Source organism: Camelus bactrianus, chromosome 1 (assembly GCF_048773025.1).
Source record: "Camelus bactrianus isolate YW-2024 breed Bactrian camel chromosome 1, ASM4877302v1, whole genome shotgun sequence".
Classification (NCBI taxonomy): domain Eukaryota; kingdom Metazoa; phylum Chordata; class Mammalia; order Artiodactyla; family Camelidae; genus Camelus; species Camelus bactrianus.
The window spans coordinates 2,003,904-2,027,206 of NC_133539.1; the positions used below are offsets into that span (position 1 = coordinate 2,003,904).

At 54.5% G+C, this 23,303-nt stretch overlaps 1 protein-coding gene across 3 annotated transcripts in view; it reads right to left on the reverse strand.

Moving 5' to 3' along the window:
- The window catches only part of AGPAT3 (1-acylglycerol-3-phosphate O-acyltransferase 3), a 78,735-nt gene that overhangs the window by 19,478 nt on the left and 35,954 nt on the right, over positions 1-23,303 (reverse strand). The window lies entirely within an intron of this gene.

Here is a 23,303-nt window from a genome sequence, read left to right on the forward strand (position 1 = left end):
TGTGCGGCCTGTGAGCCAGCAGCTCACCTGCAACATCCTCTGCATCTGTCCCGTCTACAGTGGCACACGGTAGACAGGTGAGCGGACACACACCATTCACACGGGCGTCATGTGCACACGCACACACCATGCCACACCATATACACATACGCCACACCACACACACACATCACATACACACATACACCAGACACACACACACACACTCCCATGCATACAAGAAAGGAAGAAAAAAAGACTAGCAGAAATGTACACAAATATTAATAGTGATTGTCTCCAGGTAAAGGCATTATGGGTAATTTTTCTTTTCTTTTTTAGCATCTTATTTAAAAGATCAAACCAGCACACCAAATCTCTATAAAAACACTTCAACAACAACAACAAAAAAACACTTCAACGAATGTCTTTTAACCCCCGAGCCGTGGGTGCACTTTCTTAGCTGAAAACCTTTCATTTTGGCCTCTGACGCAGAAGCGGGGACCCCAGGACTTAGCCAGCCTCTCCCTTCTGCTCAACACCGGTTTCCTGGCTTCAAAGGCAAAGCCAGAAGCTGGCCTTGCCTGGCGGTGCCTGCCCTGTGCGCTGCCCTGAGCCCCTTGTGTGGACAGAAGCAGGCGGGCAGTGGGGGTCATGCCCCGGCACCATCGAGCAGGCCTGGTGACATCCCAGTGGCCGCCCGCCACCAGCCCCACCCTGGGTCCTTGGGAGAGGTGACCACACGCTCTCCTTGGTGCTGCAGGGGGAGCGGGCTCTGGAGGCTTCCAGGTGCGCCACACCGAGCACACGGTGGCACGAGGGACCTGGCTGCCCCCCACCCGAGGTGCCCGTGCCCGGAGAGGCCCAACTGTGCCAGCAACAAGGCCAGTGACTCCCGGGGCTGAGTTGTAGGCAGGACGCCCCCTGCCTGCCCCAGGCCCCAGCGGCCATGGAAGGAGGATGCCCTGGAGGACATGGGAGGGGCTGAGACCCGGCCTGGGCCTGGGAGCCTCCGGGAGGCGGCCCTTCAGACGGGATGCACGTGAGGTGTCTCTGCCGCTACACGGTGGGTCACAAGAGCGTCAACGCAGAAAGCGAACCATTACTCTGGTGAGTCAGCTGACTGGGCGCCCACCCGGGATGCAGAGGGGAGACAGCACCGCAGGGGCCACTCCCAAGCCCCCCAGGCCCCGGCACCCTGTCGCCGCCCCTCTTCGACGGGCGAGCAAGGGAAGCCCAGAGGCTAAGTGGCTTGTTCAGGGCCACACAGCACAGAGTGGGAGGGCTGGACTCCGATTCCGGTGAGGAGACCCGAGTCCACACTCCTTTGCGGGCCCTCCGTGGGCGGGGACCCTCTGTAAACAGAGTGTCACACACGTCAGCCAGGTCCGGCCGAGGCCCGCTTCCTTCTGGGACTAGAGACAATGGCTTTGACCAGACCTGACGATGCCGCCCGGCCTCTGGCCCCCGACCTGCACCTGGCAGGCTCTCTGCACCCCCGCACCATTCCACGTCAGGCACAGGGCTTCACCAGGTAGGCCACAATTACCAGGGTCCCCAGAAAGCCAGCTCAAGGATTGGCCCATCAGCTGTGACGTTGTTAGAAGCAGATTCCATCATTAGGGCACCAGGTACAAGACTGACAGAGAGCCAGCTTCATCGAGGCCAGATCCACACACGCGCACAGAGGGACGACCGCTGCCCCAGCTAGACAAAGCAGCTCCACCGCCCCTGCTCAGTCCACGCCCCCGCCCCCCGCCCCCCGCAGCACCTCTCAGCTTTCTGATGGCAGATCCGTCTTCCTTTCCTAGAGGGGCACAGAAGCAGGGGCACGTGGGGTCTGCCCCACGGGCCCAGCACGGAGCCGAGGCCCAGCCGCACAGCGCGCTCTCCCGTGACACGGGCGTGGGGTCCAGCGGGGCTAATGTGAGCCCTGGCAAGGGCTCCTGGCCTGGTGTGGGCTGGCCGGGGCCCAGAAGCTCAGTTCTGACCGCCAGCCTTCTTCATGACCCAGTCAGGTTCACTACCTGCTGGTCCAGGAGCAAGCGGGAGCCAAGCCTGACAGGACTCCTTCACGGGTGGCCTTGGCCCTTGGCGGTATATCTCTGCTGGAGCAAATGCTCCCACGTTACCTGGGGCCATAATGACCTGCTGTCTGCTCCAGGCGGTGACAGGCAGGTTGAGATGGAAGATGAACATCTGGGCAGACCCTGCCGCTGTCTGCCGACCCCCCCCACCAACCAACCCCTGCCCCAGGCGCGAGCCTGGCGGGGGCTCCTGGCTGCGGCCGTCCTCCCTGCTGCGGACCACCTGCCGGGGTTGTCAGTCCACCCTCCATGCCCAGAGGTGGGTGTGACTTCACTGCTCCCTGGGGCAGACTCCTTCCCAAGGGACGCCAGCGGCTGCAGTCCAGGGCCCCTCCCACCTGCCCTCCCCCACAGAGCACCCAGAGTCCATCATCTGCTTGGACATGGCTGTCACTTGGCCCCCTACGTCTGGTGCAGTGGGGTCTGCCTACTGTGATAACACATCAGTCACACGCGCTAACTGGGAGGCCCTTCACCAATGGCAGGCCAACCAGCACCCCTGCAGAGGGCGGTGGTAGGAAGACGCCCCGCTCCCCCCCACTCTCCCCAGCTCCCTCAAGGCCTGCAGACCCGCAGGTGGGAAAGCATTGGCTCAGAGCCCTCAAGAGCACTGGCTTGTGTACACCCCTTCAAAAAAGTATTTTTAAATTATGTATCACCAGACAATTTTAAGTTGATTTCTATATTTTTAAACCCAAGTTTAAATATGCAAGGGGTATAAATTCTGGCATTTCGGGAAGTTTTACTTTTCAAATATACAGATCTTTCTTGACTTACAATGGGACTACATCTGGATAAACTCATTACAAGTTGAAAATATTGTAAAGTTGAAATGCATTTAACATGAGTCCCAGAGAGGATGGGAGGCCCGGGAGCCCCAGCTGGACCCTCCTCCCAGCTCTGGTTCTGACACTGTCCCTCCAGGGGCTTCTGCTGCAAACTCTGAGCCCATGGATCCTGTTGCCACGTTGCTGGGGGCTCAGGGCCGGGGGTGAGGGAAGAGCTGGGACCCGAGCCCCGTGGAATCACTGACCATCACCCCGTGCCGGGCGTGGCTCTGCCCTGGCTGCTCCCAGCCTTAACTCGAGCACTTCTTGTTAGGGGTGAACTGTGCTCCCTCAAAAGGGTATGTTGGGGTCCAGTACCTCGGAGTGAGGCCTCCACAATGGGGTCAAGTTCAGCGGGGCCGTCAGGGCGGCTCTGCTCCAACCTGCCCGGCCTCCTTGTGAGAAGGGGTGAGGATGCAGACCTGCAGGGAGGGAGGGCCCCATGAGGACACAGAGGCGGCGGCACCCGCAAGTGGACACGTGCACCCCCCTCAGAAGGACCGGCCCTGCCGACACCCCGGTCTCAGGCGTCCGGCCCCCAGGGCTGAGAGAAGCAATGTCTGTGTAAGCCCCCAGCCTGTGGGGCCGAGGCACGGCCCCTGGAGGATGAGCACACCTCTCACCAAGATACAGGCCTTGCTCCCGGGTCCCGCAACCCTGGATGTGCACAGGCCCCCCCGCCACGTCCCGCCGCCCGAGACCCGGGGCCTGCCACGACCCTGGCCCAGCCTTGCCCTGCTCAAGGGCGGGCTCCTCAGCCCCTGCCCGGCCTCAGGGCCCACTGCCAGATGCCCGCAGGACTCGCTCTCCCTGGCATTGGTCCCTTTGTCCCTCTTCCTCAAAAACTAGCCTCCAGTCAGATACTCTGACCTTCAGATCTCCTTCCCAGGCACCCCTCATCTTTGCCAAAACCCCACCCTTCCAAGAGTCTTTCCATAGAAACGGAAGTTGAGGTTGAGGGCCTGCCATCCTCCCCACACCCAGAGTGGCGGCCAGGCCCCTCTGTTCCTTCGTTCCAGGTAGAGAAGGCCACGGCCCTCTGCACGTGGAAGACTGCTGCCTCACTGACACACAGGGCCCGTATCAGTCCCCCCAGCCTCCGCCGACGGGGTCTAATCATACACCTCGGGGAGCAGCGCCCGACCTGGGCTGCCCCCTCAGCCTGCAACAGCAGGCCCTGCCCCACAGCCGGGCGTCCGAACCTGCGCTGGAGCAGGAACTGGCCAGCCCTGGGGACACTGCTTCAGTGCACCTGCTGCCCTGGTTCCTGAGACCCAAGGCCAAGGCATGGTCACTGACAGCAACTCCAGGACCAGTCACCCCTCGGAGCTGCGGTCACAGCCGGCAGCTCACCCTGCCCTGTCGGAGCGTGTCTCCTGAGCAACTGCCCTTGTGCACACAGTGCCGGTGAAGGGAGAAGACACTACATATGCCGAAAGTGCTCGCTTCGGATGTTCCAGCTGGGAAGTCTGGGTTAGGATTAAAAAGAAGTGTTCAGTTACATGTGACCCAAACTCAAAGTCCATAACGCAGGAAAACCGAGGAATGGATGTCGCCTTCCTTCCTTCCTTCCTTCCTTCCTTCCCCTCCTCTGCCTCGCTCACCGACCTACCTGTCCATCCACCCACCCACCCATCCATTCACCCTTCCTTCCACCTACCCACCCACCCACCTTGCCCATCCAACCACCCACTCATCCTCTTTCCACCCACCCACTCACCCCTTTCCATCCACCTGCCCAGCGATCCGCTCACTCATCCATCCATCCATCCACCCATCCACCCACCCATCCACCCATCCATCCACCCACCCACCCATCCATCCATCCACCCATCCATCCATCCACCCATCCATCCATCCACCCACCCATCCATCCACCCATCCATCCATCCACCCATCCATCCACCCACCCATCCATCCATCCATCCACCCATCCATCCACCCATCCGTCCATCCACCCATCCATCCACCCATCCATCCACCCACCCGTCCATCCATCCACCCATCCACCCATCCATCCATCCACCCATCCATCCACCCATCCCATATTTGAGTGTCTACGTGTGCAGCAAGCAGAGCTGACCTGGTCTGCTAGGAGGCAGCAGAGCGGCAAGGCTGTGCTGGCTGGCTGCACTGGGGGAACATACTGGGACAAGCCCTAGGTTTCTGTTCTGCTGTGGATAGTTTTGCTGTTGCTGAGCCAGGAGATACTGGAGGAGAAAGTCTGTGAACAGGACTGACTATTGGGAACATAGGGCAGTAGAGACATAATCTTATCTCAAGCATTTTAAAAGCATCTTAAGATAATTCAGGTGGCAATGGCTCCTGTTCAGAACACAGCCAAGAACGGGAACAAGCCCCCAGCACTCCCTGAGCAGCCAGCTGGGGTCAGGGGGCAAGCACACCTCACACGGTAGCGTTCTCAGCTCCTAGACAGGTTCTTCCTCACTCTTGCTTTCAACACAGCTCGGACAAGCGGGACTGGGTGGTCTCCTGGCTCACAGCCAATCTGAAGCGCCAGATGAGAAAAGTCAGGGTGGGGGGCGCTGGAGGCAGACATCCTGCTGACGCAGCCTGAGGACAGAGGCAAGCCCGGGACCTGAGGCTGCGCCACCACGGGGCATCGGGCGTGGGGGCAGCTCTGCAGACCCAGTGCCCGCGGTGACATCACGGGTGAGAACATAATGCAGTGATTGTTGTCCCGCCAACCTCACCCGGCGCCGACGGTGCGCCACGCTCACCGGTGCTGGAGACGGCGGGGAGCCGGGAAGGTATTCCCATGAGTCGAAGAAAAATTTTAGAGTAGACACACACAGTCCTATCTGGAGGTTTAAAGAGTCTAGCGTCAGTTCTTGGGTAAATTCACTTACAGGGACTATCTCAGCTTTCAGTAAGGTTGAAAAATATGATGTATTTTTGTGCTAATAATGATCCATTGCTGGTCCGACCTCAACAGCGTTTGAAGTTGCCAAGACGTCTGAGAAGCGACAACGGGGAGTAAGAGCATCACCGTTCACCGCGGGTGGGTTTGTGTTACATAAACCCAGGGGCATCCACTGCAACTGAAATGCTGCTATAAACAGTAAGAGATTCCAGTACTGTTGAAAGGAGTAAAATTGATAGAATTTACAGGAGTCAATATTCTAATAATGTTCAATGAGTGGTTCCACCTGAAGTAATTAGGAGGGGCTAAGACAATAGAAAGATTTCTTTCTTTCTGACTTAATGGATCCAGGTCACTGGCCCCAGATGGTCACTTGGGACAGCGGAGGAGTTCAGGAAGCCGGGCAGTGAGGACGTGGGGGCCCCCAGCAGCCTGGCAGCTGGCCCCTGGGGTCACCTGGGGACGACTGACTGTCCTGTGCGTTTGTCTTAAGGCCAGCCTGCACTTCAGCTGCGTCACACATGGTGACAATAAACAGAACACGAAGTCGACCTAAAACCACTGCTGGGCTCATGAAGCTCTTCTGGCGTTAACCTCTCTCAACCGCCATGAAATGCCCATCAGAACGGCCCCTCCAGGCCTCCCTCACAAAACCCCCTCATAGGAGAGTCCTGCTCAACCTCTGGGAGGGGAGGGGACCCCCAGCCCCAGACCTAAGCCAGAGAGGTAGTAACTCCACGCCCAGTTTGAGCGACCGATGCAGGGTAGGCACGTGGCCCAGTCCCAGGCACTGGGCCACCCAGGGCTCCCAGGAGGCGTCTGCTTCCCTAACACCCAGGACAAATCCCCCTGGCACAGCCCCTCACTCTTCTGCCTCCTTGAGTGAGGAAGGGGCGTCTGCGGCAGCCCCCTTAGAAGCGTGGAGGGACCCACACTGCGAGCAGAGGGGGAAGACCCCGGGTCCTTGTGGGCATCGGTGTGTGGCTGAAACCACGCCAGCAACTGCCCCTCAAGAGGCCGGGGGGACCAGAGCTCACCATTTCTGTCCCCTGGGCCCATCAGTTCTGTTCCTCTCACTCCCGTGGGCCTGGTGCCCAACACACGGCTGCTCCATCTAAGTTCGCTACACGGATGCTCAGATTTACTACATACACTTGTGATCATGGTGGCGTGCCTTCCTAATCTCGTGCCACTCCCACATGCGTGTGGCCGTCTCCATGCAAAGCTTCCTGAAAGAGCAGCGTGACAGGACAGCCCGTGCAGCCCTTGGCCGGACGGTCTCATGGGGACTCTCCAGACCCTGCCAAGCTCCCCTCAGGCCAGTGGGGTAGGGCTGGGGACTGCACAGGCTGGAGGGAGAAAGGACTCAGCAGAGGAAGCTGCCCGTCCTTGCAGCCCCCACCAGGGACGGCCGGGGCAAGGCCCCAGCCAGCAAAGGTCAGGCAAGGAACTGGCTGCCCGGGCCAAAGGGCGGGGGTCACACACGGCCTGCACCCACCCTGACCGCAGGCTGCTGGAGGAGTCATGTGTATCAAAGGGTCCCTGGGTCCCAGACCACCTCTGAAGGAGGTCAGAACCCCGCCTCGCCACTGCCAGTTGCTACGAGAAAGCCTGGGAACCACAGGCCAAGGACAGGGGTGGTGAAGTGGCACCGTTTCCCCGGGGAGGAGGGTCTGCTTCCACCGTGGAAATGGAGCACCCTGGTGGGAGGGAGGGCCGGCGGGCAAGCCGACAGTGCAGGCGGACCCTCAGAGACGAGGGCCCCACTGCCCACATGCCCCAGTTCTCTGAGCTCCAGAATCTTTTGTCCTTCCAAGGTGGTGGTGATGGTTTTACTGGCCTGAGCAGCAGTGACCCTTGTGGTGGGGGTGGGAGGGATGGGAAGGGCTTCCAGGGACCGGTGACAAGCCTCCGGGCCCGAGGACTCAGCGGGCACCCCTCACACTGGGGCGGCGGCCAGTGGCACACACAGGCAGGCACACGTGCGCACACATGCACACGCCCCCACACGACAGGCGCGACTAAGTTGCCTCGGATGTAGTTTTGTGACAATGATCCGCCCTCTATAATAGTGACATTTTACTTAGAGAAACAGGTGGATGTTTGCTTTCTAAATATTCAATAAACTGGCTGTTAATGGACTTTTCAACATGGACAATACACTTCACAACTTAAAATGTCACATTGAGCCCTGGTTTCCCCTTGGGAATGGTTGTCACTCTGGCCCTGCAACAGGATAAAACCAGACAAACTGCAAGCTGACCACTTCTCTTGGCCCCATGGGGGATCTGATATCACAGGACAATTAACAAAAAATCTGGGGTGAGGCGGGTGCCTGCAGTGGTGTGGGATGGAGCCCTCAGCTCCCTATGGCAGACACCGAGGGAGGAGCTGTTCGGAGGAGCTGAGAGCCGGGGGAAACTGCACATCTGGGGAGAGTGTGAGGTCCCACAGCTGCTGGGGGGGGGGGCTCACCCTCCTGCAGGCTTTCTCTCCATGACCCCCACCCCAACCCAGCATGACAGGGACGCCTGGGGGAGCGTGGGGACAGCGTCTCCACCACAAACTCCAGAATCTGTTGGTGTTTAACAGTGCTTTTTAATGAGACACAAACCTCAAAGGATGAACAAGGACATTCATAAAGATTTAAAATGTCACATTTGCCATTAAAGAGGCACCAGAAGTCACATACTTAAAAAATAAGATTTTATGCAAAGTAAAACTACAATGAGGGAGAGAAGCAAGATGGTGGAGTAGAAGGACACTCGTAGCTCACCCTCTCCCACAAATACACCAAAACTCACATCTATGGACCCACTCAGCCAACCAGAGCACCTGCCAAACTCCAACAGAACATCGCCCTCCTCGAAAGACAAAGACACCAAAAATCTGGGAGGAGAAAAGGAAAAAAGAAAGAAAAAAAAAGCAAAACAGTGCGGGACGGGTCCCGCGGGGAGGGAGCGGTAGAGGAGGACTGGCGCTCACTGGCTGGGTCTCTCCTCTCCAACGCAGAGGCCAGCGGGACGGAGGGGGAGCCCCCGAGGCTCAGATCTGCCCCGAGCACCCCTTGACCGACAGAACTGAGTTAAATGGGCACAGAGGGTCCCCGCGACACCCAGCCCGAGAAGCGGGCCGGCAGTGGGGCGGGGCCAGGCCGCCGGAGCCGGGTGGAGGACCGGGGTGGCTGCGCTAAGGCATCCCCAGGGGACTGCAGGGGGCTGCGCGCCATAGCCAGGAGGAGACACGGAGCAGAACAACCTCGGTCCCCCATAAATTGCGAAAAAAGCAAAGCAACACGGCTGGTGTGCCCTGGGGGGAGGGGCGCTGTAGCCTTTGTCTCCTCAGACCCGCGCCGCCATTACTAGCACTTCTCGCAAGAAGAGAGGCGGGGCGCGGCCACGGCCACTGTCTCCTCCTGCGGGGGGGGGGGGGGGGCGGGCCCTGAAGCTGCACCCGGGGGCTCCGGGGCCTCCTGGGCTGGACTGAGACTTGTTCACAGCCCCAGGCACATTGGATCTTTCTGCCCTGGCACCTCAGAGACCTCGCACCGCCAAGACAAACAAGGAGCTGCGATTTGGCACGGAGCAGGGGCGGGGCCATTCCGCGGTCTTCCCCGAGCCCGCCTTCGGGTCGCTGAAGTAGCGGAGCGACCGGCGCTGGGAGAGGGCGGGTGGTCACCCGCCCTCCTGGCAGGAACGCAGCACCTGACCATGGTGCTGGGAGGGGGCGTGATCCGCCCACCTGCCTCGCCTGAGCACAGCATCTGACTGCGGCATCGGGAGGGGGAGTGACCCGCCTGCCCACCAGGTAAGAGCTCAGCACCTGACCCAGTGTTAGGAGGGGGCGCGATCTGCTAGCCGACAGCCACTGGGAGCAGCACAGATGAGGGCGCCAACAAAGAGCCTCTGGAAACAGCAAGCTGAGTTCATGAAATACTGCGAATACACAAAGATCTCTCAGTAAAATCATTAAGAGCACACTGTCTCCAGGAGAACTAGATAACTGATACTCCTTAAGCCACAGTGCCAGAGAGATATAAGCAATATGGACAAGCAGAGGAACCACTCCCAAATAAAAGATCAAGAGAAATCCCCTGAAAGCACGATCAAGGAAATAGACATTGATGGCCTACTAGATCAAGATTTCGAAAAAGGAGTGATCAGAGTACTGAAGGAACTAAAAGAAATAGTGTTTAGAGATACAAAATATGTCAAAACTGAAATAGAAGCTATAAAGAAGAACCAAGTAGAACTAGTAAACTCATTTGCTGAGATGAGAGCTGACCTAAAGGCTGTACAAAGCAGGCTAGATAATGCAAATGAACAAATAAGTGACCTATTAGGACAACAGAAAGCACCCAATCAGAACAGCTGAGAGAAAAACAAATAAAAGATAATGAAAACAATATAAGGGACCTATGGGATAATATAAAGTGTGCCAATCTATGCATAACAGGGGTTCCAGAAGGGGAAGAAAGAACAAAGGGGATTGAAAAGGTATTTGAAGAAATCATGACTGAAAACTTCCCGAACCTAAAGAAGGAATCAGATATCCAAGTGCAGGAGGCTCAGAGTGTCCCAAACAGGAAGAACCCAAACAGACCCACACCAAGACATATTATAATCAAGATGGCCAGAGTCAAGATAAAGAAATGATCCTAAAGGCAGCAAGAGAAAAACAAAGAGTGAGTTACAAGGGAACCCCCATAAGGCTCTCAGCTGATTTCTCTACACAAACACTACAGGCCAGAAGGGAGTGGCAAGATATATTCAAAGTCCTGAATGAAAAAAAGATGCAGCCTAGGATACTCTATCCAGCAAGGCTATCCTTTAGAATAGAAGGAGAAATAAAGAACTTCACAAACAAGCAAAAACTAAAAGAGTTTAGCAACACTAAACCCATGCTAAAAGAAATATTGACAGGTCTACTCTAAATAGAAAAGAAGCAGGATGCTACAAAAATGAGAAATTCATAACTGGAAAGGAGATAACTGCCATGAATTACAAATAGAATAAACACAAAATTGTAAAAGAAGACATCTAAGTCATTAAGAGTGGGGGAGGGAAGCAAGGAAAACCACTGTGGAAAAGAGTATGGAGATTCCTCAAAAGACTAGGAATAGACTTACCATGTGACCCAGGAATCCCGCTCCTGGGCATAAATCCAGAAGGAACCCTACTTCAAAACGACACCTGCACCCCAATGTTCACAGCAGCACTATTTACAATAGCCAAGACATGGAAGCAGCCTAAATGTCCATCAGCAGATGACTGAATAAAGAAGAGGTGGTATATTTATACAATGGAATACTATTCAGCCACAAAAACCGACAACATAACGCCATATGCAGCAACATGGATGTTCCTGGAGAATGTCATTCTAAGTGAAGTAAGCCAGAAAGAGAAAGAAAAATACCATATGAGATCGCTCATATGTGGAATCTAAAAGAAAAAAAAAACATAAATACAAAACAGAAACAGACTCATAGACATAGAATACAAACTTGTGGTTGCCAAGGGGGCAGGGGGTGGGAAGGGACAGACTGGGATTTTAAAATGCAGAATAGATAAACAAGATTATACTGTATAGCACAGGGAAATATATACAAGATCTTATGGTAGCTCACAGTAAAAAAAATAAATGTGACAATGAGTATATATATGTTCATATACAGCTGAAAAATTGTGCTCTACGCTAGAATTTGACACAGCATTGTAAAATGACTATTACTCAATAAAAAAATGTAAAGAGAAAATAAATAAATCAAATAAACACGATCACCAGTTTAAAAACAAAGTCTACAAATAAATGCTGGAGAGGGTGGAGAGAGGAGGCCCTCCCACACTGCTGGGGGGAATGCAAACTGGTGCAGCCACGTGGGGGACAGTATGGAGGTTCCTTAAAAGACTGAAAACAGACGTACCCTATGATTCAGCCATCCCACTCCTGCACATGTAACTGGAGGAAACTCTGATAGACACATACTTCCCAGTGCTCACAGCAGCACTGCATACAACAGCCAAGACATGGAAACAACCTAAATGTCCATCCACAGATGACTGGGTAAAGAAGCTGTGGTGTATGGACACAATGGCATTCTACTCAGCCATAAAAAAGAGTAAAATAATGCCATCTGCTGCAACAAGGACCTGGAGATGGTCATACTAAGTGAAGTAAGACAGAGAAAGACAAATACCATATGGTGTCAATTTATGTGGAATCTAAACTATGACACAAATGAACTTATTTATGAAACAGAAACAGATTCACAGACGTAGAAAACAAGTTTATGGTTACTAAAGGGGATAGGGGTGGGGAGGGATAAATTAGGAGTTTGGGATTAGCAGATTAAAAACTACTATATATAGACTAGATAAACAAGGTCCTGCTGTCCAGCACAGGGAGCCATATTCAATATCTTGTAATAAACCATAGTGGAAAAGAATCTGAAAACGAGTATGTATATATGACTGAACCACCCTGCTGTATACCAGAAACTAACACAACATTGTAAATCAACTACATTTTTTAAAATAGATTTTAAAAAAGGTAGGGATTGAAAATGGAGTAAACTCAATGGGTTTCAAATGCCCACGTCGGCGTCTGTCCAGGGTGGAGGGGTCCCCACCCACTTCGCGGTCCCGGAGCCACCCCGACCCAGGTGTGGCCTGGAAAAGGTCAGACTGCCCCAAGTCAGAGCACGCAGTCCCCTGTCCCTTGGCAGTCTGCCTTATTTGAGCTTCCTATCCGAATACAAACTCAGACCATCTCAGACATACAAACATTTCAAAGTAAAGGATGGTTTCCAAGAACATTAATCAGACCTGTGAAACGTCATGTAGAAAGTGAAGTGAAGGCTGCCACAGGCTTCCCCGAGGTGGCGCACCTGCGACCCCACGAGCTCGTGCCCCCAGGAGGTGAGCCCCGCCCTCCTCCTCACTGACCTCGAGACCCTGGACGAGGAGGGATCAGAGGAGTGCCCAGCACTCCAGAAATCACAGCACAGCAGTGTCTGAGGAACAGACCTTGCTTGTGTTTTTCTGAGGGGACCCAACCTCTTTCTGAGGCCCCTTTCAGACCACCCTGCTCAGGCAGGACAGGCCAGTGGCTGAGGGGGTCAGCTGCCTTCAGGGCAGCCCTAGCCCCGGGCTGGCTGCAGTCCCGCCCCGGCCCGGCCCCAGCCTTAGCGCCCAGCAGAAACTGCACGTGAGCTGAATACGAATCCCACAGGGGAAGTGACCAGTCACACATCTCTCACCAGAAGCCCCAGTACGTAGACAACACACTTACTTCCAAGGATACGAGTTATAACAAAATTTGCTAATATTTAAAAGGCATAAGAGAGAAACATTTTCTGAGTTTAATGGTAACATGGCCAGATAAAGAGTTACCAGGGAATCTGGTGACTTTTACAGACTCGTCCAGCTGTTACAAATAGTTAATACTTAAGCCTGAGGAAGAAGACGGAGCTTTCTGCCTCTTTCTAGCACTGGACTTCTCTCCTCTCTCAGTAAACACTCATGAAGCACTGCCGTGGGCATCCAAACTGTTTTCGAGCCCCAAGGGATGAGGAGTGTCCCAGACCGCCTGAGGTCAGGGGGCAGGCTTTACTAGACAGAGGACCAAGAGTCAGAGTAATGCGCTGGGCGGGAGGCAAGAAAATGAAGTTCATGAAACGGCAAAGATTCAGAAGGATTAATTTCACCTACTGATTAATTTCCCATTATGGTGGTGATGATTGTGCAAATTTACATTTTTTAAATTGCTTATTAACTTTTAATTCCTTCTAGTCAGCACAAAACAGCGTAGGAAGCTGGGCAGGGCTGCTGGGAAGTCCTAGCAGAGCTGCGACGCCCGCCCCCGCACCGCGAGGGCGGCCCCGCCCTCCGTCCAGCTCCCTGGAACCGTCTCCCCCACCCCTCCCCCAGCTGCTCTCTCCTTCCCGCCCGGCCTCCTGGCTCCACTGCAGACGGGAGCACACACACCAATGACGGATCTGCTGACCGCACCAAGAAACAATGCTGCATTCATCCTACACGTTATCTCCATAGTGCATGTGCTGGAACGGCCATCTCACCGTTCAGTGCGTGCTCTTGGGCTGAAACCTTTAGGTCAACAGCAGTGAGTGGGGCACAACAGGCTTTTCTCTAGGATCAGATGCCAGAGCACAATCCAATATGTGGTCACTTTACAAATGTCACAGAATTTGGGCCCTGGGACCAAGAACAGTAAATTTTAATTCCATTGATACTACTACTTTTCTCTGGACCCTTTCCTTCCCCACAAAAAAACAGTGGCTGAAATAAGCTACACTATCAGCAAGAACTCGTTAACTCAAGTTCTTTTTTCACTTTCTTATTGCTTTCTTTGATCTCTGCCTACATCTTTGTAAACAGCCCTTTTACTAAATTCTCCTCCCTTTATGCAGCTTGAATCCCATTTGTTTTCTATCAGGATGCTGACTTATACAAAGAATGAAGACAGAAATTATGATAAACTCAGGATAGGCAGGGGTTCAGAAATTTTAATTTCCACTCATCCTTTATGAAAAGATTACTTGAGGATATTGTCCAGCCAAACAAGAAGGAATCTAATGAAGAGGAAGACATGAGATTTAAGAAAAAGAAGAAATAGCCCCATTAAGAAATTAAAAGAAATGCCAGGATAACAACTTTCTAGATGGCCTGGAAAGAAATTGGTCCAAATAAAACAGGAAACCTTTTAAAGAGAAAGCAGAATTTGTTCAACAAAGATTATAATTAAGGAGCTGACAGTTTTTGCTATTGAAGAAGGAATATGTTTCTTTTCTCAAAAATAAAAAGCAAAGCAATTAAGATTTTCAAGTAATAAAAAATGATATGCAAGGAAATTGTGACCCAAACATAAATCAAATTAACATGGGGCGTGATGTCCCACAATTGGTTTAATGAGGTGCTTAAAACGCCCTCCTTCAAGCAGCAAAAACTTGGATTTCCAGTTCCTTCTTGTGGCATATACAGCAACTAATTTTTAAATTTTTATTGTGAAAAAAAACTTTTTATTGTGAATGCTATTTCTGGCCTTCTAATATTTAAAATCAACCTAGAAAGAAGCATGGATATTTTAATTACAATTAAACAACAGAACATGAACATCATAAACCTAAATTATTTTATATAATAGGGGGGTCAAGAGATTTTTTGTCTAAGTCGATCCAACAAAAAGTGGAAATTTAAGTACATTAAAGTTTTGAGGGGGCAGTAAAATAACAAAAAATAACAATACACTGGCAGCACTGGAGAGAAGGTGGGAGGCCTGTGAGTTGACTAAATCCCTAATCCCTGACAGTACCGCCGAGGAGGCCGAGGGTCTGGTCTGTCTTACACACTGACAGCCAAAGGTCTAGGACAGTGCCTGGGGCACGGTAGCTGCTCAGTGAAAATCTGTTGGGGAACTGAGTAAAATTAGTAAATCAAGAAACAGAAGCAGTAGATCTTAGCAATGTTTTCCTAGGGCAGTCTACCCAGGTAATGGAAATATAAGCGAAAATAAACAAATGGGACCTAATTAAACGTATAAGCTTTTGTACTGCAAAAGAAACCATAAGCAAAACAAAAAGACAACCTACGGAATGGGAGAAAATATTTGCAAAAGATGAGACTAACAAGGGCTTAATTTCCAGAACATATGAGCAGCTCATACAACTTAATAAGAAAAAACAAACAACCCAATCCAAAACTGGGCAGCAGACCTAAACAAGCAATTCTCCAATGGAGACGTACGAATGGCCAACAGGCACATGAAAAAATGCTCAATGTCGCTAATTATCAGAGAAATGCAAATCAAAACCATGAGGTATCACCTCTCATCAGCCAGAATGGCCATCATTAAAGAGTCCACAAATGATAAATGCTGGAGAGGGTGTGGAGAAAAGGGAACCCTCCTACACTGCTGGTGGAAATGTAAATTGGTGCAGTCACTGTGGAAAGCAGTATGGAGATTCCTCAAAAGACTAAAAAGAGCTCTCATATGATCCAGCAATCCCACTCCTGAGTATATATCCAGAGGGAACTTTAAGCTGAAAAGATACATGCACCTCAGTGTTCACAGCAGCGCTATTTACAACAGCCAAGACATGGAAGCAACCTAAATGTCCAATGACAGATGACTGGATAAAGAAGTTGTGGGGTATTTATACAATGGAATACTACTCAGCCATAAAAATGATAAAATAATGCCATTTGCAGCAACATGGATGGACCTGGAAATGGTCATACTGAGTGAAGTAAGCCAGAAAGAGAAAGAAAAATACCATATGATATCACTCATATGTGGAATCTAAAAAAGACAAATGAACTTATTTACAAAACAGAAACAGACTCACAGAAAACACACTTATGGTTACCGGGAGGAAGGGGGTAGGAGGGAATAAATTGGGAGTATGAGATTTGCAGATACTGACTGATATATATAAAATAAACAAGTTTCTGCTGCACAGCAAGATAGTCAATATCTTGTAGTGACCTGTAATGAAAACAAATACATGTGTGTACATGTGTGACTGAAGCACTGTGCTGTGCACCAGAAATTGACGCAACATTGTAAACTGACTACACTTCAAAAAAAAAGAGATATTCTTCTATTATCTCCTAAAAAAAAAAAAAAAAGAAACAGAAGCACGTGCAAACTATGCAGAACCAGACCCAGGGCTGACTGGACACGGCCACCTCTGAGGACAGCACTACAATGGGGAGGCAGCTGGGAAACCCACTTCCCTGCCGTCCACTCTGTGCTGCAGGAGTTTTTTAATTTTTTTTATTTTATTTTTTTAACATTTTTTATTGATTTATAATCATTTTACAATGTTGTGTCAAATTCCAGTGTTCAGCACAATTTTTCAGTTATTCATGGACATATACACACTCATTGTCACATTTTTTTCTCTGTGAGTTATCATAACATTTTGTGTATATTTCCCTGTGCTATACAGTGTAGTCTATTCTACAATTTTGAAATTGCAGGAGTTTTTTTAAACCAGTGCACATTACTATGTTTATAGTTATAAAAACGTCAAAGCATTTACGTGCATGGATCCACGCTGATTATGAAATAACATCTTCAAAGTTGAAAAACAGACCCTTGTGTAACTCTGTCGAGCAAGAATGATCCACAGGTTTCAGTTCGGTTTAATGCATCCGCCCCCCGCCCCTGGGGCCCCGCGCCCACCGCAGTTTTCTCCACCTAGGAGGGGAACGTGTTGGGCCCGAGGCTCAGGACCCTGGATTCTTGTCCCATGTCTGTGGCCTCAGCACGTGACACGATCACTTTGAAATCCAGTTTCTGGTTTGAAGACGTGACTAAGACAACCTTACTACCTACCCGTGGCCTGGGGTGGCTCTGAGGGTTAATAAGAGCATCAACGCCACGGGGCCCCCCTTAATAACTGCTGAGGGCTGAGGGACCCTCATGAGCAGGTTTTACAGGGTACTCGGCAGGTCAGCAAAACAAAGGTGCTGTTTTCCCTACAAATAACAGACACTGGACTCCTGCGCATGTGCAACACGGCACAGTTCAGCTGCTAATCCCAAGAAATGCCTTGCTGCCAGAGGGTCGCACTGTCACATTAGTTGGGGAGGTTCTGTTGCCCCCCTCCCCATGCTGAACAGAACAGACACGCACTCTGAGAGGCTGGGCAGGAAGGAAGCAGTCTGACCGGTTACCTTCCTGAACTATGAGCCCAGGGACGCTTTCAGCGTCTCCTGTCTGCAGCGGCACTAACTCAGACTCACTGCCCCCCCCGACTCTGCACTGGTGAGGTTTTAAATAACATTTACACACACAGGTTTCATTTCAAAGGGTGGGGTTGAAATCTGATTACTGGATATGGTTATAAATCAGTAACATTAAAAACAGCTACTGTTATAATTTTGAACAAGTTTTTGGTGCTAGGGAGGAAAAAAAAAGCAAAAACCCCAGAGCAGTAACTACACTTCAACCAAGATGACAGGGAGGGAAATTTATCAACAAGCCAGGTTTGGGAGGCTGCGGACAGGTGGCACTGGCAGTGCCAACCACACACGTCCACGGCGGGGGGCCTCCGCCGGAGAGCGCGGGATAGAGTGTGAGAAGTAAGACTTCCGCCAGGGCCGCCACTGCGCACCTGCGCACATGGTACACGAGCCACTGGAATGTCTTTTCCTACTGGGTATTTCTTAGTGGCAGGAATTTTGTTTCTTTAAAGAAGAGGAAAATCGTAAGCCAATGCCGCAAACAGCTTCAGCAATAAGGGCAAGGAACCTGCGAAGTATTTAAAACACGAGGAAAGGGCAACACAGCTCTGCCTGTTTCCCCCAAAGGGAGTGACCTTAGCCACGCCTCAGCCCCACGCCTCCCCGCACCCGTGGGGTCCTGGGCAGTGGACACAGCCAGAGTGGAGTCCATCGGGCTGACCCAGCATCTTCTCGTGCACTGTGCTGGGTCCTGGGGCTCTTACCCCTGAATCTGAACCTGATCCTGAGAAAAGCAAGCTTGCGCCCCAGCCACAGTGTCCAGACGTGGTGACCCTGCAGACAGACGTGTAAGGGGCTGAGCTCCCGCCCCCCCTCACCCCGGTCAGAGGTTCTGTGGCACCTCCTGTGGCCCTGCGCTTGGCTGGACCAGACTTCCCTGCGTAAAGAGGCGCTCCCTCACAGGTGGGGTGCCTTCTCCCCAGGGCACGCCGGCCGCGTCCAGCCCCTTTGCTAGTGACGACCTGACACCCGGCACGAGACGGAGCCCACCTCGGCCAGAGTCCTTGCCCACGGACCGGACAGACGAGGCAATGGCCTCTCCCCCGGCTGCTGTGACGTCTGGCGGGGCAGCTGGGACCGCTGCGGCCTCCCAGGCGTCCGCCAGGGGAAGGCCCCGCCTGCTGGACTTTCTGTATTGTTCCCATCAGCGGGAGCTGAGGTTACACGATCCACAGCTGAAAATGTCCAAGAGAGGCCGTGCACCCTTCCCTAGACGCGCCTCCACGTTTAGGAAGGTGCAGCACCTTCCGACGTGGAGCTGAGCGGTGCTCGGTCCAGGGAGCTGTGGACTCCCACTGCCCCGCAGGAAGGCCTTGGCCAGGCCGCTCTCAGCAAGTCCAGAGCGGGACTCGGGGTCCCCAGGGAGAACAGCAGCGGAAAAGGCCGTGCTCAAGTCCCACACTGACCAGGAGGAGACAGCTCTGCAGACCCGGAGAGCGAAACCCTCGCTGTTTCCTCCCAGTTCTGAGCCCCGGGGACTTGACTGGCAGATCACAGCTGCGCCGGGAACGTTCTTTGAATGGGGTCTCTGCCCATCTGTGGATCAGTGACCCTTTGGTCGCCGGGACAAGTGTCAGAGAAGGACACATGGATGACACACTGGACTAGAAAGCCAGCGAGCCCCTCCCCCCGATGCAGGTGTGACGCAGTCCGTGGCCCTTCTCAGGCCAGGCCGTCTCTGACCTGGGCCCAGCAGCCCTGCCGGCCTCAGAACCCGCACACACTGCTCCCTCTTGGCTGGCCATCCTGACAGGGTGACGCATCAGGCAGACACCGCCACCACCCACCCCGGGTGCCCGAGGACGGCCCCACACGGAGGCCACTTGTGGGCAGAGGTGTCGCACACCTGTGCCGTGGTCCTGCACCCTCAGAAGTGTCCTGAAGTCCATGATCAAGGAAGCAGTCCCTCTCATGGGGCCTTGCTGGGGCCTGGGGCCACTCCGTAACAACTGCCCCACTCACCCTCAAAGAGGCCAGAACCCATCTAATAAGGGACCAGTGTCTGATTAGGAATTAGGGCTAATCCCACACCAATGTGCTACCTCTTGGTTCTGTGCAATCCTCATTTGTCAGTTGTTCAACCACATTTACATAAGATCTGAAACGCAAAAAGCTCTGGGCGCGAATTCATGCTGCAGAGTTCGGAGGGGAGGCCCTGCTGGAGAGCACATGGGGCTGCACCCCTGGAACAGCGCCCCCCCCCCCATCAAACACAGGCATTAATCAGATCTACCGGAGAGCAAGCTTCCCAGTCAGAACAGAATTCCCAGCCCGATCGAGTGTGCTCTGAGGAGACACGACGGCCTGGGACAGAGCCCTCAGAAGATGGGCCACTCTCCACGGGAAACCACCCCACTCCCCAGCTCTGAGAACAAAGTGCTCCCCAGACTGGGGCCTGGGCTTCCTCATGGCCCCCACCCCACCCCGGGCGGGTGGCTCTCCTCCTGTGGAGCCATGGTTGCAGACTGTGTGCAAGGTTGTGCAGACACCGGGCTGACATCCTTGTCTGCTCTCCAGGTAGAATCTGGGGGCCCAGAGCTCACAGGCCCCGTTTGTGACCCCAGCCTCGTGAGGGGCCAGCTGGACCAGAGAACCCAGAGCCCCAGGCGGGCGTGGTCCCCAACCCGCCAACTCTGCGTATGCACAGCAGGAACGGTGGGCACCCCCATCACAACTGCGCCAAGGGTCATCAGTGACGCTCTGGAAACCAGGTCATCACTCATGGCTACAACAGATCACGTCCCATTGACGGAAATGACCCGTCTTCTGCTTAGCTTACAGACCGACACATAAGTCAGCGGCCCCTGCAGCACCCACCCTGGGGAGACGTGAGGTCAGAGGCCAGAGAGCACGGGAAGCAGACGGGCCTGAGCGTCAGGCACTTCTCCTCGGAGACCTCCTGAGCACCTGCTGGTACCAACTCAATGGGCGGAAACCTGATCCTTCTTCAGGAAGGCTCCGAACCAGAGCGAGTGGCGAGGGGCCGGTCAGTCCCTGGAGCAAGTGCCCTGGGCAGAACTGGCTCCTGCCGCCACCTCCCTCCCCCGCCGCGAGGTCGCCATCCCAGGGGAGGGAGAATGGAGCGGAAGGGCCACAGCAGAAGCAGACGTGGGCATGGGACCCCCCAGGTCGGCCCAGCCGGCCACGCTCACCAGTAGAAGTAATAGGCCAAGGCCACGGCCAGCAGGCCGGTGCAGACGCCCCAGAACAGGCAGGTCGAGTAGCTGGCCAGCATCTTCAGACCCTTGTGAGAGTCGGTGAGAGGAGACGGCGGCGTGGACGGGTCAGCCTCCCCAAAGGATAAGGAAGGGGATTATGGCCCCGTCTACACTGCCTGGGTCTGACGGGCTGTGGCCGCCCAGACCATCCGCTCAGCAGAGGACACTGCTTCCGGGGTGCCGCCTTCCCTGCAGCGGCCTGCGGGTCTCAGAGGCCAACTCGGAGGAAAACAGGGACGTCCTGGGGCAGCACGTAAAACACAGGCCTTCCCTCTGCCGTAGGGGGGGCTCCACTAGGCGCCCGCTAATCCAATAAGCGGCTTTCGGCCTGGAGCCGTTGCAAGCAGGTGGTGTCACGGGGCTCGGCCAGGAGACAGGTCAATGGGCTCCACCCACCCCGACCCAGGACTGTGGCCGGAGGGCACACACGGGACCCCGACGTGGCCTGGGGTGGGTGTGCAGTGGGCTAGACAGGCCGGTGCTCGGCCCTGGGCTGGAAGGGGCTGGGCAGACCCCCTCTCAGTGGGGCCAGGTCCCAGGCCCACGGGCTCCCCAGCCTCCCCACCACCCCGGACGCCGGGAAGTTCCAACTCCAGGTGCCGTGTGCATGGCCGCTCCGGCACTGCCAGGGGCGCCTCTCCCTGTGAGGACCTGGGGGAAGGGTGTGGAAGGAACCGGACACATGAACAAGCAAACGTGGGGTCTGTCCTCCCACGCCCCCCCAGCCTGAGACGGCTGGGCCTGCAAGGAGGGGCTGAGAGCAGATGAAGGGACCCAGGACAGAGGCATCCCCTGAGGAACCTGTCCCCAAGGCACGGGGCCCGGCACAGAGGAGTTCCTGGAGGAGTCTTCATGCTGGATTGGGGTGAAGTGACACTCATTCCTCTGTGCATCCTTCATGGTGCTCAGTACAAGAGACCCTCTTCCAAAAGCAGCTGCCCCAGCAGCTCCCAGCGCCCCCGCACCCCCCGCCCACTCGCAGCCCCGGGCTCTGCACAGCAGAGGACCTGCCCTGTGCTCCACGGTGAGTCTGCAGTGCTCTGGCACCCCGTGTGACCCGAGGCTGCTGTCCTGGGGCCTCAGACAGGCTGCCGTAAGGCTTCTTCTGATACTCGGTTCTGCACCCCGGCCTCCGGCTCCGGGCCCGAGATGCTCTCAGGAGAGGAGGCGGCCACTGCTCCCCACATAGTCCATGGGAGGGGCTGGGAGGGCTGCCCTGAGGACTGTCCCACTGGATGAGGCTTCCCGCGTCCTTAATCCCCAGAGCAGCCGGAGGAAGTGCTGACCTGGCTTGGGGGGGGGGGGCGGTTCCCCGAGGAAGGACACCGCCTCCATCTTCTGATGAAAAATGACAGAGCCCTCCTCTCTCAGAGCGGCTCCCTGATCTCCGTCTGCATGACCATGACGGGCCACCTGACGTCCGGCAGACCCAGGGTCCTCGTGGCATCTGTTCTCGGGTCGGGGACGCTGCCCGGGAGGCTGTCTGGCTCGGAGCTCCAGGAAGGGCGGCAGGTGCCCTTGACTGACCCACGACTGGTGGCATCTGGATTCGCCCTCTGCCCTGAAACCAGTTCTCATTTAAAAAGCTGTTGTGAGGACGTTCTGTGGCCCGGCTGGCTCTGCCCCCTCTGTGTCTGCTGGTGCCTCCGGGCCTCCTCCACCACCAAGGTCGGCCCCTGTACCGCAGGAGACAGGCCACAGCCCAACTGGCTGCTGCTGGCGGCATCCTCAATGGTCGCCTTCTGACCAGGCCTTTAAGACACTCCCCACATCCCGTTCCCAGCCTCCTGCCGTGTCCGCAGGGCACCAGGCAAGCTCAGGGGTGGAGGGTCGGTGGCCCACGTGGCTTCGGGCCCCTCGGAGCCTCTGTCCTCAGACCGCACCCCTGGGGGCTCCTCCAGGGGCTGAGCTGGGTCTGTCCTCCTCTGTTCTGCACTGGACGCTGGGCCCTGGGTGGGCAGTGACGGGCCTTAGACCGTCCCTTGGGCCCAGTGCTCTCTGAGGACGTGTGGGGATGGAGGACAGAACGGTCAGGCTAAGCCTGCATCGCTCCCACACCTGCGAAGCCCAGTGTTTGACACTGAGGGCGCAGCGGCTTGGGGAACAGGCTGTCTGGCCGATGTGGCCCTGACCCCTGGGCTCCCTGGGACTGTGGACCTTCAGGGTCTCAGCGGGTCCTAGAAAGAGTCCCGGTGAGGGGTGCACAGCAGACGTGGCCATCTGGCCAGGTGCCCCCCCCAAGCTGGGCCTCAGTCTTCCCTGCTGTAAAGTGGGGGTGACAGCTGCACCCACATCAACGACTGGGGGAGGCCTTAGACGGTCCCCAGGGAGGCAGCTGGGAGGGTGCCTGGCCTGAGCACCAAGCGGGCATCTCTCACGATGCCATCACCACCGCCCCCGTATCACTTCCGAAGGAGGTTAAAAGGAACACCCGAGATTTCTCTCCAGCCGTGAACCAGCCGGAAGGACAGCCTCAGACTGCGCGGGACGCGGGGGCAGCTGCCGCTGTTTGCGACGCTCCGTGTGACTTGTGTGAAACGCAG